Consider the following 20,449-nt stretch of genomic DNA (forward strand, 5'->3'; position numbering starts at 1 on the left):
TTATATATCATAGTGATTCAAAACTGTATTGTTTCCAGTAGTTAGCTCCTCTAAAAACTCACAGGCTGTGTGTCTTGAAAGCCAAGTAGTAGTATTTGCTATTATTGCAATTACAAATATCGATGTCCAAAAATGCCTGAAGTTCTTTTTTCACTTACAAAGAGAAGGTAGACTTTGGTAAGTGAACTTCAGGGCCATTTTTTGCGAGTTGCTAGTGTACATTTAAAGAATTAGTTTTCCAAACTGGGAGAGCGCAATAACCAAAAATAATGGAGAAAAATAGTCTTAAAGTTGTCTACTCGCTACATATATTGTACGATGCACACATTTACCAAGTGTCGGCGTGGCAAAGTGAGGAAAATCTTTGACTCATGAGTAAATGGTTCTGGGTTCGATTCCTGTGCGAGTTATACATCTTTTTGCTTCAACCAGTAAAGCAGCCATTTGTAACTATAAGTAAAATATTAATTCACTATATATTTATAATGAATAAAACAATAAAAATTTTGAAATTACTTGTAAAATCTTTCAATGTTCCATGTTAACTACGGTAGGAACAAAATTTAATCTATTCCGTAAATATTATTGTTATCGCAGTCGTTGTGTAAAAATGTTCTTGACGCTTCGTGTCTACATCTGTAGACAGTGTTCAAATTACAAGGGAAATGAGGAGGAAATATCCTTTGATTATAGCAACATCCAGTATTAGCAAAGGGAATTTCCCCCTCAACTCCTTTGTAATTCGCAAACTATCAACAGATGTAGACACGAAGCGTCAAGAACATGTATTACACAACAACTGTCGTAACAAGTGGCGTATTTAAGGTGGACGATTCCCCCCGAAATGTTATTTACTATATTAAAGTAAATGAAATATCTTGGAGAATTTTCACATTTCCAGGACTAAAATATGATAAATAATACTCAAAAAAGTGATTTACTTATGCAGTTTTGCTACACGAATCCATCGTATAGGTAGTAATAGTAGTAGTAGTAACAACGGGTCAGAAGCCCCTCAGGACTCGTTTTGTTCCAGTTTGACTGTCATATTAATTTAACCTCAGCTGCTTCTTCAATTTTCTTCTTTAATTTCAAGAAAGTGACAATTTTCTTCTATTACTATAATAAACAATACATACACTAGAAGGTTTGGACAATCGAAAACTGCAACCAATCAGAAAAGTATATTTAGTTCCTATGGCTAGGGTCGAGGGTGACATAAAAATATACTGTTCAGAAGATACTGTCTATAATGCAGTAAGTAGAGTGGGTCGGTAGATAAGAGTGGGTCGGTAGATAAGAGTGGGTCGGTGGATAGCATTGGGTCATGGTGGATCGCAGTCCGTCATGGTGGGTCGCAGTGGGTCACATGCTGTTGATCATCGATCCACTGATCCACTCAGAAAACTCGACCCACCGACCCACTCCAACTCTGATCTGAGGGTGGGACACTTGGTACGTTCCCAAAGCAAGTAAGCTTGAAGTGGACAACATCGTGCTCGTGGGTTTTCTCGGGACACTCCAATTTCCTCCCATTTTCTCCCTCCACTAATTTGCCCATCATATTTCATTTGCTTTAATCATGGTCTTCTTTAACCTAACAGGCATAATCGTGGGACATTAAACGCAAATATCACAAAATATCAAAAGTGCTAATAACAGTATGTCAGAAGTGCCTAAAAGACATGATGAGTTGTAACGAAACTTTGTGTAGGGACAATACGCAAAAAATAAACGAATAAGTGTTTTTTTATTTTCTGTGGAAAAAATGGTTTTAGTGGACAAAAGCCCCATCAAAAATTTTGAAATTTGACGCCCGAATATCAAAACGTGGACCGAAGCGAACGAAATTGTGCGCAATATTTAGACCCGAAATGAGGGAATATGTGTTTCATATTTTCCTGAGAAAAAAGGGCGGGTGGGCACGGATTCCGGAAAGCTTTTGATCATGAAATATCAAAATTGCTAATAACAGTATGTCAGAAGTGCCTAAAGGTCATGAAGAGCTGCAACGAAACTATGTGTAGGGGCAATACACAAAAAGGAAACGAATGTTTGTTTTCTATTTTTTTAATTTTCTGCAAAAAAAACTGTTTTAGAGTGCAAAAATCCCTACCCAAAATTTTTGAATGTTGACGCCCTAAAGGCAAGAAGTAGTGGACTGAAATGAATGTAATTGTGCAGAGATATTATATACATAAAATGAGGCAATATGTGTTGCGTATTTTCGTATATAAAAAAAAACCTTCCAAACCATTGATTACGAATTATCTAAAGTGTTAATAAGTATACGTCAGAAGTGCCTAAAAAATGGAGGATTGCAACGAAATTTTTGTAGGGACAATACGCAAAAAATAAGCAAACATGTGTTTTTAACTTGTGCGAAGAAACAGTGTTGGGGCCAAGGCCTCTTCCGCAAAAGTAAATATTATCATAGAAGTACGGGAAGCAGTAGATCGAAGCGATTGAAATTGTGTGTAGATATTGTATATGTAAAATAAGGCAATTCGTGTTTCCCAACTGTCCCCATGTATCGTAAACATATTGATATCACGAGTTATATTATAGTTACCACAGTCTTGTGTAAAAAATATTCTTGACGCCTCATGCCTACAGCTGTTGACAGTGTGAAAATTACAAGGGGAATGAGAAGGAAATCCTCTTTGGTAATATTGGATATTACTATAACCAAAGGAGATTACCCCTTATTTCCCTTCTATTAAGCGGCGAAAATTTGTCTCCAATATTGGGGAGAGACGGGTAAGATCGTTCCCATATTTTTTAAAACCGATGTTCAAAAATATTTATGATGTTGAAAAACAATACTGTGAAGAATCAGGGGTTGTCTTCAACATTGTGGGGCGGGCAGATTTGAGGCTTATTCTGGGTATATCAATTTCATATCATTTTCCTTTGTGGCAATCGGACACAATTCATCACTTTTTTCCCTAAAAAATATATTTCAAATCCGATTATTCGGGGCACAATCCCTCAGTTCCAAGATTGGAGAGGACATGTCCCCCTCATCCCCCCGTGCCATTTTTGCCAATCCTTGTAATACACACACTGCCAACAGATGTAGACACGAAGCATAAGAACATTTTTTACACGACGACTGTGGCAACGATAATATAACTCGTTATATCAATATATTTACGAATATTATGTTGCCAGTTACCATGAAATATTGAAAGATATTACAACTGATTTGAATATTTCTATTGTTTTAATTCATTATAAACATATAAAGAATTAACATTATACTTGTAGCTACAAGTGCCTACATTATTGGTTCAAGCAGAAAATATTGAAGCCAGCGGGAATCGAACCCGTAACCCTTGGAATGTGAGTAACAAATGCTTCTGACTCTGCCACGCCGTCACTTAATAAAATTGCGCAACGTACGACATATATAACGAGTCGAAAACTTTAAGACGCTTTTTCTATGCTATATTAGGCCATTGCGCTCTCCCAGTTTGTAATACGAACACTTTAAATGTTCACGATCACCTTGCAAAAGCTGGCCTCCATGTTAATTTACCAAAATCTGCTTTCTCCTTGTAACTGAAAGAAGAACTTCAGGCATTTTTAGATATTAATATTTGTAATTGCAATAATAGCAAGATACGGAGGTACTTTCGGTGAATCAGAAAAGAAAGTGGTCTGAGGCACCATAGATATATATTTTGGTATTTTAATTTAAATTTGGAGTCTCTCGACTATAGTATTATATCATGACAGAAATCAATGTGTTTCGTTGTTATCGTAAACGTGTGCAATTTGCTTCATAAACCAGTGGTTTTGACTCTTCCTTAACAAAGAAGTCTTAGCGTAGAGGCGTGAGCATTCGTTTCGTAATTCAGGAGTCCCGAGTTCGATTCTCGTTGCGGTAAGTTGTTTTGTGAACTAGAATATTCATACTTCTGATGTGTAATAAAATGAAAAATACTCAATTTCTTTCGGTCTTACAAGTTAGAGTGGAGACTGCTTTCTTCACAGAGGAAATACTAGCAAACTGACGTCACATATCTGTCTACAACTTTGATTCGTACTGTGGTGGAAAACATAACGTGTTTAGCAAACAATTCGTGAATACGACTCCTAAGGGTAATGCTTAGGGCCTAGTATGAGTCATAAATGTGTCTGAAACGATATTTGTTTCCGAGCAATTATTCCGAACGTCTTTTGCTATTAATCCTACTGCTAAAAAAAATAATATTTTCGTTCGCCATTTCTAACACGTTCCAGATATCCGTTCAACCAAAATTTGTAAATAGGAATTATTCTTTCTTATATTGGTATGTATACTTTGTTAAAATATCAATATAACACATACATAATTCAAAGTGTTTTAGCCAAAGAAAGCGTGTTACTATGTATCGTGGTGAAGACAATTCCTACTTAATTTCTGTTTAGGCATCCGAAGTTTCGATATTAATATTGTCCAAGAGTTGACACCTTCTTTCTCCCTTCTCGTTTACTTTCGGACACTAATCGCTCTATCCTTTCTCTATCACTATCTCTTATTCTTTCTTTTTTCTTTTCCTATGAACTTCAGTACGCTTATTTACATTGCAATAGGACGTAATATTGAGGTCTTAAACTTTCAGTAATAATAATAATAATAATAATAATAATAATAATAATAATAATAATAATAATAATAATAATGGTAAGATTATTAATTTTTTAAAATTTGTCCTAAAATTAGGCAAAACTTACAGATAAGTCGGGATTTCGGGAGGGTGTCTGGACCTCCAGGACACACCTCTGCAACTACCAAAATTTTAAACCAAAGCGTTCCACTGAAGTTCATGTAGAAAGTATTCTACTGTACGTTTTGAGGAAGATAACTGGAATAAAAATAACTGAATATCACTGAACAGTAAGGCGTATAATAAACTAAACTTTAGGATAATCAGAAGTAATTATAATAGCTTTGCTACAAAAATACCTACACAAAACATAATAAATTCAATTAAATCCGAAATACAAAGTAACAAAATAGCGTATAATATTCAGTTTGCAAAGCAATTGTTACTTAAAGAATGGACATACATTATTTCGAGAATCTAGATAAAAAGAGAAATGTTTACGATACTTTTCGTCTCGTCTCGATTTCCATCTCCAAAGCGAGACCATAATTTGAGTTATTCTTGTCCCGTCGTCTCCAAAGAGGGACCATAATTTGAGTTAGTCTTCGACTACTTTCAGATCATGGGCGGCGATTAAGGGGGCCAAAGGGGGCAGTTGCCCCCCCACTTTTTTGATGTAACCCACGTATGTATATAGTTTCATTTGGAAATGTTAAGTTTTCGTATGTGTTACTGGTTCATAGAAAAAATGATGCCATATAATATTCGCCGTTGCGTGAGAACGTGATGGTTGTTCTCCCGTGGAGTTAAAAAAGCTGCAGAAATTGCGTTTTAATTACCACGGAAAATAACCCAAAAATTAACCTATTGCAACACAACAATTTCAGCATACTTTCACTTCTTATAAGGATCCAATATATTAATCAGCCGCTTTGAATTTTAAGATGTTTATGAGCAAGGAATCAAATCTCTGTTTAAGAGTACAAAGGGCTAGTACATACTTGCGCTGGTCTTGTCAATTTACTTAATAAAATATGAAATACGATATACGGTATTTTAAAAAAGGATAGTATCCTATTAGTTATACAACCTCCCGTCAAGTCTTGCCCCCACTTTTAACGTCCAATCGCCGCCACTGCTTCAGATTACTGGTGGAGCGCCCTGACCACTTAACCACGATTACTACGCAGCAATTAATTTGTCTTTAGTTTGTTTTCGAGTATAATAGACGTCCCGTATTTGATTCAAAATAAAGGAGTTTTGTATTTTGTTTCTAAAAAAATCTGTAATGTTGATAATTTAGTGAATACAGTGATATAATGCCCTCCGAGTCAATTACATATTCCTGTCTTTTTCCAATCAATCTGACTGTTAAGAAGCTACTGTTTTGAACGAACAGAGAAGGCTCTTTATTTAGGCGAGCCGGAAGAAATAACGCTTTATATGAGTGTTAAGAGCTGTAGTTTTCTAATCTGGCGGCCCGGATTCGATTCCTGCATTCGCCGTTTACCATTTTTAAAATGTTTCATTTACAAAGCTGAGCTCTAGTTGGATGCTGCTAAATGAAAGATACTCTGCAGTTGAGAAATTCAGTGATGATGTAATCCTGAAAATAAAGGAAGGAAAATGAATGGAGAAAACGAGTTACAGAGTTAATTCTGTTAATTGTTCTATATTTGTTATTATCCGTTAATTTCGTGCATTTTTAAATTGTTGTTTGTTGACACTATATTGTCCTCTTTTCTCTTTGTGTCTCAATGTGTAAAATTTCACAAATATTATACAAATCATGAACCCTCAGTTATATTTGCAAGTTAACGGGAAATATGCCTACTTTAATACGGATAAGTTTTCTAACTCGTTTACATTTGCAAATAAATTACCAATGGTTAGCATTTTCAAAAATTATTTAACGAATAATGAAATCAACAATTTCTTCTTTCGAAGTAGTATTGAGTATGAATCAGTAGCGCCGGAACCTAGGAGCTCACGCCCTGTTAGACCCCCAAAATTTTAATTGACGGTTGGGGTCTTCCCCTCATGATCCATCCATACTTTTAATTTATTTGCAAGTAGGACTATTGTTAATAGTTTCAAAACTCAGCGCAAAGGTTTGTGTTAGTAAAAAAACTACCATATGTACCGCATAATCTATCCATATATTATTTGATACGCGGATATGTATAATTATTTGAACTAAGTAAAGTTGTTTATATAATCGTCATTTAAGTTAATTATAAGATTAACTAAGTCCACTGTTATCTTCTCATCAGCGCCTCTGATATCCGTATATTTTTTTCAAGTGGCTGTGCATAGTTTTACGTGTGTATCATAGAAACAAGAAGTACTGTGAGTACAAGTATCTAAAGACTCCCTTTTGTCATTTCGTCAGCCAGAGTTTCGCTCCACTTCTGCACGAATTCACTCTATACGATTTGTGCTTTTAACAGTTGGGGGCAACTTGACCCTGCTGTGCTAGCTACTACCAGCCGTAATTAATCTTGGAGGAGGCGTTAGTTGGGTTGCCTATCTCGCGGGCATTGTACATCAAGAATTTCTGTGGCCCACTGTACATATATACAAGTTATAAACAATAGTTTTTAAACTATAATTGAGTATAGTACAATTTTTACGAGGCTTAACCTCAACCATATGAAGTTGATCGCTCACGGCTATCTACTTCGATATACAGTACAGTGTTGTTTCCGGAATTGAAATTCTCCAGAGCTTGAACAATTCGGTATCTGAACGAAAAATTCAAGCCAATTTTGTCCTAGAATGTGAACGCTGCTTAATCCTAACGCCCAACTTGTTACTCGTGTATGTCTCTGCGCACATTATCATAGAAAGTGACTCATCTTCGGTTTTTCTTTTCTTCCTCCTCTCCCAGATTTCACATGGTTCATCATAACTTCTTTTTAAGGTAACTTTGGATTTTAAAATTTTAATTTGATTAATATGTTAACAATATTTTACTTTAAAATCCAGAGTATTTACTATTAAAATAATTCTGAAAATTTGAGTTCGTAAGATCTATGAACGGGTTAATTCGTGTCCTATTATCTTAAAGAGGATATTGTCTTGGAGTTTGTTTGATTAGAAACTTGAATGGGGTTCTGGAACAGATTAAATGTCGAAATGAGCTGTAATACATTTGAGATTTAAATATTTATAATAGGTGTCAAATCTGTTGTTTCAGATACATTTTAATTACGTTTTTAAGGTTATTTCAACGATAGGTGTCAAATCTGTTACATAAACATATGTTGCCATATACATTACAATTATATCTTTAACGTTCTTTCAACGCTTGACGCAACAGCACAGAAATCTTTAATATCTCTTCTAGGATACGGCTCTCTTATATAAAAAAGTTATTTTATGAATTCCCAAATTTAACCCCTTGTCTATATTTCAAGGCAATTTAACAAAATTAGGGCCCTATATGTAACTGACATAAATAAAAATCAAAAGAACAATTCTGTATCCATTCTTATGTGATAGAATATAGCAACATTAACTATTACATCATGCACATGAGGCAATGAAAAAGTGAATCAAAAGTATGCCTTACGAAGTTTTGAGATTGATCTATCCCAAAAACAACAATAACAACTATCATTCTCATTTCAATGTTTTTGGCACACTCCAATAATGCCTCTATTGTAGAGGATGCTTGGTGGCACTTTCACAAAGAAAAAACCTTCGGTGGCATATTCGAATGGAAAGTTGTAGGGATCACTGTATACAATACTCTGGCACAACAGCCAAAAAGCCAAGGGCTACTACCTAAGTTGTGTGTGTCTTGGTTTGACGTGTAGTCAACACCTTGACCCTCTTGCCATTAATGATAGACCAGAGTTTGCTACTTCCTTTGTTTCATGTAGCCCTCCAATTGTTCTCACTACACTGGCTGGATGCGAAATCAGAATCTGGTAAATACTATGATCCATACCCAGGAGAGCTGGATTTCTCTGATCTCACAAGAAATGGTATTCAAGTTCGACTACGACAAAATTATTATTTATATAATGTAATGTCACAACACCACCAATTTTCAATAACTTCAAAATTTCTTATAGTGTTCCTAAATTTTTAAATAATTTAGATTGCTGTATCAAAGATGCAATAGAGCCTACTTGGAACATAAATTTCAATTTTAGCGGTTAAACTTACTAATGTCAGTTATACATATTGTAAGGAAGATTAAAAAAAGGAAGACAAATAGAAAGCGAACGTGGTACAACAGTCAATAGCACGGAATAAACACTTCGATGTCCTTGAGGACACTTAAGCATTGAGCTCATACAATGGGGAACTTATAACTTAAAGCGAGATTTTAACCACTACTTGTGTGCGTTTAGTAATCCTACAGGAAATTGAACCTATAATCATGCACATTGAAGACACAAACGTTATCCACATGGTCACGATGAGAAAATAACTGCCATATCTAGTGTCTTGACATTATAAGTATTCGACGTACCATTATCAGAGATATATAAAACGACATATCAATGTAATAAAGAATCACTTCTTCCGTATACTATCCTTATTGGTACACCATACCACCTTCTTGGTATCTATATAGTCTTTTGATATAAACTGCCTTTCGTATTAAATGGTTTAACCAGTTTCTTCGTAATACTGTATATACAGTATGGACCAAAATGAGGTGGTACGATGAGGCAAGATTGAGATACTCTCTTGCCGAATGATACTCAAATGATATGTTCAGTATCACAACTATATGTTTAAGAACAAGAATCGATTAATTGCATGTAATCTTACTTTTTAATCACTCCGCACTATTATTATTTCTTCCTAATTTTGAAACAGTATATACATTACAATCACTCTTATGAAATTCTCGTTTAACTCCCTCCAAAAATTAATCTTCTAATGTACTTGTCTAGTAAAGAAACACGCTTCTACTCTACAATCGTTATTTTCTCTAATTATATTTCCAGTGTCATTCGGAGGAGTAGCTGCCTTATTTCTTGGCGGAAGTATCCTTTCTATAATTGAAGTTGTCTATTACTTTACATTAAATAATCTTGTCTTGCTGTGTCAACATGTGAAATATCGATATGACACCGTGAAGGAAAGAAAGAGACGATCTGTAAATCATACACCCGAAGAAATTTGTCGTACAGCAATGGTGAAGAGATATCAATCTCGTAGGAAATGTCTCACCTCAATGTTGTCAGTAGTGCGATTTTCTCAACTTTGGAAAAATAAGTCCAGATGCAAAGAAGAAAATTGGCCATCTTCAAGTCTGAGGTAAGCATAATTTCTGTATAGAAAATATTTTACTAATACTTACAATTAATATATATTCACAAGCATACATTCATCAGCTAAATCTTTATGACCACCTGCTGCTTTTTGAACTAAGTCGTTGGGCTAACGTAAGTACCACAGGGCCAGTGATGAAAATTTTCCGATTCATAAAGACATAATCCACTTACTCCTACATCGTTGCTTAGCCGTGATCCGAGGTGGAAATGGAAAATTTTCTTCTATATTTTTCCGGAAAATTTTCCGTTCTAAACAAATTGTTAAAAAGTGAAAGATCGTTTAAAGAATCTGAAAATTTTCAAGGCTCAGACAACTTTCAGCACTATGTAGGAACAAGGGAAACAATTTTTCATGAACCGAAATATTTTCTGTCCTCTATGGAAAAATGGAAAAACTTTTAATGAGTCGAAAAACTTTCATTTTGAAGCAAAAAGTGAAACAACTTTTTGTGAATCGGAAAGTTTTATTGCTCTGTAGAAACAAGTAAAAGGAATTTTCATTGATCGGAAAATTTTCATTGCGATGTAGAAAAAAACTGTCATAAGCCGAACAGATTTGGATATTATATATAGTGATGTTAGGTGGAAAATTTTCCACTATATTTAACTGCACATTGTAATATAAAATTCAATTCCTGTCGTGGAAAATTAGCCAGCAACGAATTATAATTTTTCAATTAGCTTTCGGGAACCAGAACATTTTCTAATATTTCAAATTGGGAAGTAAAAATTTAGACAGTGTTTCTCTTTCTCTTTCTCTCTCTCTCTCTCTCTCTCTCTCTCTCTCTCTCTCTCTCTCTCTCTCTCTCTCCCTCTGTGTGTGTGTGTGTGTGTGTGTGTGTGTGTGTGTTTGTGTGAAGTGCAGAGAACATACATCGAGTTCGTAGAGAACAAATATCCCATTCCAATATTTAAAATTAACAAGAAATCGAAAACAAACCTTCGTGAATTTATCAATTATTTGAAAAACAGAAAATTCCACTATTTCTTCATATATAGGCCTGCCTATGTAATGACATAACTACATAAAAGTTCCTTATGAAGATTATTTTTGTAACAGAAATAAGAAGAAATGCTTTGATTTTATTGTGTGTAACACTCGTAAATCATAATTTCAATATTGGAATTTTGTATAATCAACATCTTAAAGCAGATATAGTATTGTGAAACTACCATTATTATGTATAAAAATGTATTGTAAATAATGACGATTCAATAGAGTAAGTACCTACATATATAAAAAGAAATATGTTTTTTATTTTGTAAATTAAAATGAAATTATTTGTTACTTTTAGAACGCAGCGCTAATAGTGCAGCTTTTTACGTTTCTTTTATTATTTTATTGGAAGAACAACTACACAAATCTGCTTCCTTATTAGTTATATTTCACTTTCTCTTCTGAGTGAATATATGAATAAATAAATATTTATTTCCAGAAAATGGTCAGTATTTGTTTTCATGAGTTACTTAAACTCGAATTTTGGATAGTCAAAAATTTACAGTAGGCACTTTATATTAACTCTACTTCCTTATAAATGTTGCAGTATGTAAATCTAGAAAAGAAGTAAAGCTCTGAGAATACTTCGTCTTACGCGTCTTAAATTGACGAAATATAATTTTGTGAGATCAAAGATGGATTCTGAGGGAAGAACGCATTGAAGTTTTTGAAACATTTTTGAAAAAATGAAGAATCGGTTAGATTTTCAATTCTTGAAACTTTTTAAGACAATATTTATTACCAATAAATTTTACAGCTAACCAACGATGTATGAATAAGTCAAGTATGGTTTTATGAATCGGAAAATATTCATCACTTTTAATAAATTTAAATTTAAAATAATAGAATGGAATATTTGTAATTTACGAACTCGATGTATGTTCTCGGCACTTTACATAGAAAGAGGGAGAGTTGAATTGAGTTGATTTTGAGTTTAACATCCCTTTCAAGAGCGAGGCTATATGAGACGGAACCAACTGATTAACGTGGAATCCGAACTACATGAGCTTCCGCCGGGAATCGAAGCAGGTCTCCCATGTCAAAGGCGCATATGCTAACCGCTTAGCAACGAAGGAGCTCGCAGAGAGGGGCAGAGAAACACTATGCAAATTTTTACTTCCCAACTTGAAATATTAGAAAAATTTCCGGTTCCCGAAAGCTAATTGGAAAATTATAATTTGTTGCTGACTAACTTTCCCCTACACAAATTCAATTTTGTAGCTCAATGTGCAGTTAAATATAGTGGAAAATTTTCCACCTAACATCACAATATATAATATCCAAAATTGTCCGGCTTATGAAAACTTTTTTCTACTTGTTTCTACATCGTAATGAAAATTTTCCGATCTATGGATATTCCTTTCACTTGCTTCTACAGAGCAATAAAACTTTCCGGTTCACAAAACGTTGTTTTGATTTTTGAAATAATAAACACTTCTGACCAGTGTATATACACTTGTTTATTAAAAACTAAATTACAGTATAACGGTTTCGACAACTTAACGTTGTCTTCATCAGACACTAACTGAAAGATATCTTAGAGCGTAGATATTTATACTAAAAGTGAAAGTCTCCTTGTGTGTATGGGACTGGAAACTGTGTCTGGAAAAGATAAACACAGGTGGGAGGGTAATTAAGTCAGGGCAGGTGGCTGAAAGATGACGCCCAGGGAAGTACGACTCTGGTGACTTCCCATACATACAAGGAGACTTTCACTTTTAGTATAAATATCTACGCTCTAAGATATCTCTTTCAGTTAGTGTCTGATGAAGACAACATTAAGTTGTCGAAACCGTTACACTGTAATTTAGTTTTTAATAAACAAGTGCATATACTCTGGTCAGAAGTGTTTATTATTTCTTTAGTGAGTTCCAGAGTCGTGATGGATAGAGTTTTATTTTTGCTTCAAAATGATGAAAATTTTCCGACTCATAAATAGTTCTTCAATTTTTCCATAGAAGACAGAAAATATTTCGATTTATGAAAAATTGTTCCGCTTGTTCCTAGATAGTACTGAAAATTGTCTAAGCCATGAAAATTTTCAGATTCTTTAAACGATCTTTCACTTTTTAACATTTCTATACATGAATTCAATCAATTTTATGATTACTGAGGAATTATTACTTAATTGCTGATATTTTGTTAAAATTTAAAAGTTTCCGGAAAAATACGTATAGTGGAAAATTTTCCACCTCACATCACTACACAGGGCACAGCTTAACCTCTCTACAGGCGATGACAAGGATCGCCTTTGGTCAGTCAGTGTGTAGAATCGATAAGCCCGACGTTATATTAAAATTCAATAGGAGCCATGTTGTGATGGGCAAGGTGGAACGATCCTCTCGGGAGCAGCTATATCAGATGTTCGCGAGCTGTCATACTTATGTATTGCAAAGATGGGAAAAGAACAATGAAACCAACAACAGGCGTGGGACGACCACACTTCATTAAATATGTCAGGCGTCATAGACTGTCGAGGTTGATAGAACAAACTAAACCCTGTTCGGCCTAACCTCTAAACTGTGATAAACAAAGCCACGTGAAACCAAATCTCGCTGATTTGCTGTTGACCTACCAACACTTGTACTGCTACGCAAAATAGTTCATATGATTTGATTATTACTTTTACTATGAAGCTCTATATAAAACAGCTACATTATTATAAATGACAAAAATATAATACGGATTATCTAATAAAACTGCAATCGAGTGTGGTTAATGAAACAATAGAAATAGACACTAAGCATGCGCAGTAATTATGGGGCGAAGTTAACTGTGGACGCGTGTTCTGCTTTCAAGCTTGAAAGACGGCTGGCATGTATCCCGGTTTCCAAGGGCGCCCCGATCGTTGGGGGGCCGGGGGACCCGGGCACCCCAAAGCTCATGTGGGCTCCCCTATTCTATATTTGAATATACAATATACAAGGTAAACCGTTACTCACTAAGCATCAATTGAGGCCTATTCCGGAAGAAGGGCACATAGGCCTATGTGGCCTTTTTCCGGAAATCTTGAAAACGAACCTCCATGTTATACTGTAGGTGATGTGAAAATTTCACCTTGATATCTTTATTTTTGGCAGATTGGCGATATTGTTTTTGTAAGCCTTTGCATTACTGTTTTGGGTCACAGCTAACTTCAGACCCTAGCAGCGGTAGCTTCTCTTATTTGAATGTTTAAAAAAGAACCTCAGCAAGTTTCAGAACTAAGAACAGTAGTATTATTGTCAGATGCTACAGGTAGACTAAACAGAAACACTATAATAACAAAATGTTATTCTTGGTTCGCTAAAGTTCATAAAGTAGAAATTATTTATTTATATCATGTGCGTGGACACTCGTTTAGCCAGTGCGACCGCAACTTCGGATTTGTTCGAAACAAAATTTTTTAAAAAAAATAAAAACTTGGAGCGAATCGGATCTGCTAAGCCATGGTTAGAAGCCATCGTTATCTGTCGACAGAATCCATCTTTTGAACTGACAATGGATACAGATTTGATTAAGGATTGGGACTCAGCTCTTGATCCTTTCTTTCGTTCCAACCTATCATCAAAAACTTTAAACTACACAATTATGTAATATGTAATGATAAAGTATACTGTATCAGGCGTTCTCCTGTGTTCTATTACGTACATGCCAACATCATCTTGTCTTTCAAAAACTAATATCAAAGAATTGAGTGATATTGACCCTAAGCCTGTCCCTTTTGTTGGAGTGAGCGAACAGAAACAGAAAGATGTTCGGTCTTTAATGAAGCTCTTGTCAGCTGAAGACCGCAACTGGATTGAATATATATTGAATGAGTGTGAACAGGACTAAATCCATAATACATCTATTGCTATGGGTAATAGCTTATATTTACTTTGTTTAGAATAAAGACATTACTGTGATACAATAATAGTGTGCTATTTCTTAACCAACAAGGATTTTCGATAAAAGGGCACATAACATTTTATACAAATATGTTTATAAATATTTAAAATAAAGTATTTTTTTCATTTAATACAAGCTATTTATTAGGCAAACAGATCATTTATATTAAGAAAACCTGTAACAGGTATTTGCAAGCTTATGTTATTGTTATATATTCTAATAAAATTTTTAAGGCTCTTTTTCTCCATTCACGAAAATGGTGTATGTGCCCTTCTTCCGGAGTAGGCCTCAATTGTTTACCAGCGAAATTCAAATATTTTTTAATCTTTCGAGTTTTTTCTCTCTTTTCTGCTGCTGCTGTAAGTATTTGGACAACACGAGACAGTATTATCAAAATGCACGTCTATAATTTATTCCTCCCCGTGGGGAGTGGGAGTGATACATCACTAGCCAAAAATATTTGTGACAAGCAGAAGGATACAAATATTTTGTTTACTTGAGTTTAGAGCTTACGCTGAATAGGGCAAACTGTGGTACAACAGACTTTAACATTGGGCAAAGCGCAAGTATGTCTAACCACACACATCACCGTGCGCTGATAGATATGGGAACATTGAAATGTGTACCTATGTAAATTGCACAGCATCGTCTATTACGACTGGAATAGGAACGTGTCAATTGTCATTCTACCACAGAGTAAATGGACAATGTTGCATGGTCCGATAGATCACGATGCTGTTTTCATCACATCGATGGCCGGGTCAGAATCCGTCCTCTCCCAGGCAACAGATGTTCAAGACGTTCACAGTAGCACGACGACTGGTAGGTAATGGCTTTATTATTTTGGGGGAAACCTCTCATGGACATACGAAGATTCATGTATGACCCAGTACTGCTCGTGAAGGGCACGAAGACGGCTCTGAGCTGGCAGGTCATTGCTGGTCATGTGCACTCATTCATATCGGCCATGTTTCCAGCTGGTAATGACATTTTTCAGCAGAAGATCGCTCCTTGTAGCTACATCAGCGTTGTGTTGCAGTGATTCGAGAAGCACAGTGGCGAATTTCAATTGCCGTGTTGATTCCGAAACTCCTAACCCAATTTATCACCTTTGGAACATGATTCAACGTCAGAACCGAGCTCACCGCCCTCCTCCGCAGAATTGAGAGAACTTAAGTGATTTGTGTGTACAGATCTGATGCGCCCAGCCTCCAGCCACCTACCAAGGCCTCATTGTTTCCATTTGACACCGCATTGCTGCCAAAGGTGGACATACCTATCGGATATTTGATAGGTAATCGTTAATCCTTTGCCCAATGATAGTATGTAAAAGATGAGTGATTTGATTAGTTTTAAGATCATTAAATTACTGTCTAATTAGGGAATATCTTTTCTGTTTTATGTAACTGAAAGGATAAACAGTGAAATAAATTACTTTCGTTTCAAATATATATTCATGAAAACTTTGTTTTAATAATTCGTTTCACTTTTTTAATACTTCAATTTTTTTAGAGAGTTTTTACACAAAAGTTAAACAAATGTTCAACTGTCTCAATTAACATGGAAATTACTAACGTTTTCAACTGAAGTGTTTTATTTAACATTGAAGTTAATCGGATAGTGACGTACATTGGAATGTCACAACCTAATGTTTGAAATTGCTTACAAAAATCGAGAAGAATCATTCATATTTTAATAATATTAATTAAACTTATTCTCTTCTTTCAGGGGTTCATATCGTTTAAAACAAATGCCTGCATCATTGCTGTTCCGTTCCGTGGTATATTCATTGAAAGAATATACAGAAACCTCTACAATACACGGAGTGAATTATTTGGGAACATCCTCGCTGAAATGGCCACTGAGGTAAATTCTATGTATTCTGCAACAAACACCACATTATTGTAGGAGAATAAGCTGTATTATCCTGCAGAAAACACTGGCGGAGCGCCATATTTTCTAAAGGGTTTAGCCAACATTATACTTAGGCCTATAGTATTAATATTTAGGCATGTACAGTGCGTTCCACGAATAACACTAAGACCCGTCTCCTGAAGAAACCAAGGCAGATACAAACGTGAAACCTTTTGCAACCTTCAAGGAACATAAAAGACAACATTACGCTGATATTAAGAACCCCCCATGAGATGCGCTCAAGGGGGTTACCGGGGGTAACTACAAAATTTTAAATAGCATCTCCCACCGTGTGGTATCTCGTTTGAAAAATAATCATATGTAGAGACCAATTTTGGAAACTACATGTCGCTAGCGTGTTCCTATCTAACATGGCTACCATCTGCAAAGTGCAATCGAAGAAAGTTCTACGCATAATACTAAGGCCCATCTCCTGAAGAAACTAAGCCAGATAGAAACACGAAATCCTTCGTATCCTTCAACGGATATAGAAGACAACATTATACTGATAAGGAGAATTCCCTAAGAGGGGAAGTTAAGGGAGTTACGGGGGACATCTGTAAAATTTTAAATAGCAACCCCCACCGTGTGGTACCCCGTTTGAAAGGTAATCACGTGTAGAGACCAGTTCTGGAAACTGCTTGTCGCTATCGTGTCTCTATCCATCATGGCGGCCATCCGTAAGTAGGGTCGAAGTACTCGTAGTTACCCCTCGTAACTCGCTTAGGCTCCCCTCATGCAGGATTCTCCTTATCAGCATTATGTTGTCTTTTATATTTCTTCAAGGTTACAAAAGGTTCCATGTTTCTATCTGCCTTGGTTTCTTCAGGAGATGCGCGTTAGTGTTATGCATTGAACATACTTGGGCCGTAATTACGGATGGCCACCATGTTGAATAGAGACACGCTAGTGACATGTAGCTTCCAAAGTTGTCTTTACACATGATTACCTTTCAAACAAGGTACCACACGGTGGAGGTTGCTATTAAAATTTTGTAGTTACCTCCCGTAACTCCCTTAGGCCCCCCTTTTGGGGGATTCTCCTTGTCAGTATAACATTGTCTTTTATGTCCCTTGAACGTTACAAAAGGTTTCATGTTTCTATCTGTCCTAGTTTTTTCAGGAGACGCTCCTTAGTGTTTTGTATGGAACTTACTTCGACCGTACTTTCCAGGTAGCCGCCACGTTGGATAGGAACACGCTAGCGACATGTAGTTTCCAAAATTGGTCTCTACATGTGATTACCTTTCAAACGAGATATCACACGATGGGGGTTGCTATTTAAAGGAGATGGGCCTTAGTGTTATTCGTGGAACGTACTGTATAAATACTAGCTTTAATGACCTTTCATCGCAAGGAGAGAATGGGTTTATAGAAAGAATTTGAATCTTTTTCCTCCATTTGAAAATGCATGTATTGTGGATTTGGACTTAACCCTCTATGCCACGCGTGGTCAATTGTAACATCAAGGCACGTGCGCGGAGTCTCACTCCGCAATATTTATTTATAGGCCTATATCTTAATTTTACCCTAATGTGTATTTTGTTTTGAAGCGATATTAAACTGTTTCATATTTTCTTTGCAACGTTTTTGACAATTGCACATGTATATTTTACAGCACAAACTCTTTTAACCGTTCTAAGAAAACTAAAATTTCTCTATCCATGGAGTGTGACTCCGTGGCGCGTGCAGCGGCGGGTTAAACAACATTTTGAGTATCACTATTCCTCAGCAATCCCTAAAATTATAGATTGGACACTAGCATTGGTAATTTCCGATTATTTTTACATGTCACCCCACTTTCCACTACCCATTACAAAAATCTATGCCAAAAGGAGCTGAACTTCGACTTCGACAGCATTGAAAGTGTCGCTATTCATCTCAGTGGCTCCGGGTCCATGCGTCTTCGAAATCAGAATTTCAATTATCAGAAACAGGCTATAGCGAGATTAGTGTACAGAGAAAGCAGTGCACATCCGAGGCTTACATTGTACTTAGCTCGATCGCAGGTTTCAAACGCTGGTGATCGGCCCAGCAAAAGCCCTAACTTGGAGGATCAATAACTGACTTTAGTTCCGAAGAACTGGACGATGTGGGCGCCACATTCCGATGCCGGGAGAATTTAAAGATAAGAATGTTTAGAATTAATTCGTTACAATTCTCATATCTTAACTTTCAATTTGTCTAAAATCTAGATACTGATAATCCTACTTCTGATATCTATTAGGCTTGAATTAATGTTGAGATACACTAACAGTTTTATATCACATCTTTCAATAGCAAAAGAAAAATGGCCCATTATGTTTAATGGCTCTTTTCTCTAAATCTTGAGTTTTACCAAATTTACAACATATATCGGCATTCTCGAAATCTCCAAATCCTTAAGATCTCTTAAATCTTATACTGATCTTAAACTAAATAAATAAATACAAGAAAAATTTGACAGATTAACTTAAAATAGACTTACCGAATCATGTTTTATTTCTTTATTTGTCTTTTAGCTTCTTTCTGTAGATTAACTTTCTCGTATAATATCTCTAATAATTCTTTACATTCATTATATTTTTAATGGAGTGAGATATAATGGGATATATAACAATCACTTATACCTTAATTCCAAACAACTTTGAAACTTATTTTGCTATGTGTAGAATAATATAAGGATGAAAGTATATTCCTGGTATTAATTAATCTGTTATGTTTTTTTTTTTTTTTTTTTTTACTAATCTATATTATAAAATTGAAAGTAATTATGTTTCTGATTCTTAATCTCTTGAGCCACTCGACTGATTTATATCAAATTTACAGCATAGATTAGGTTTGGACCTGGGATGATTTTTATTATGTAACTTTGACGGCAGAGCTTAGGAGAGGAGGAAGGGAGATATGCAAATATATATATATAAATGAAATAACTCTTGAACCACCCGACCGAACTCGATCTAAGTTTCAACATAGATGAGACTCCGATCTGGGATGTTTTTTATCATAATACTTTGACAGTGCAACGTAGAGGAGGGAGAAGGAGAATATATTTAAATATAATCGAAAATATCCGATATTAGTGTCAAATCTATAGTTTCAGGGTCACTGAAAACAACAGTGCTGTTTAAATCGAAATTCAGCCTAACAGCTCTAGGAAGGGGAAGGGAAGATATATATATATATATATATATATATATATATATATATATATATATATATATATATATATATATGGTCGAAAATGACCAATATTAGTGTCGAATTCATAGCTTTTATGGGCGTTTGAGTTGAACATTGACACTTCCGATACCGTTTACATCCAAATTTAGCCTCGTCACTTTTCGGAGGGGAGATACATAAAGATGATCAAAAATGACCAGCATTAGTGCTGAATCCATAGTTCTCGGAGTCGTTAAGATGAACAGTGACACTTTCGACCATGTTTAAATCCAAATTTAAACCCGTAATTTGGAGAGAGTTAGGGAGGAGGCATATAAAAAATTAGTATAGAATTCATAGTTATCGGGGGCGCTGAAATCAACGGTGACACTTCCGATCCCGTTTAAATCCAAATTCAGCCAAGCAACTTGGGGGAGGAGGATGGGGTATATATATATATATATATATATATATATATATATATAATGACCGATATTAGTGTTGAATCCATAGTTTTCGTGTTCGCTGAGTTGAACACTGATCCTTCCGACAACGTTTAAATCCGTGCCACTAAAACAAAAACAGCATATTTCTCATGTACTAAACACATGAGATAGGGAATTGCGCACT

The sequence above is a fragment of the Thermobia domestica genome, chromosome 1 (assembly GCF_964235325.1).
Source record: "Thermobia domestica chromosome 1, izTheDome1.hap1.1, whole genome shotgun sequence".
Taxonomy (NCBI): Eukaryota; Metazoa; Arthropoda; class Insecta; order Zygentoma; family Lepismatidae; genus Thermobia; species Thermobia domestica.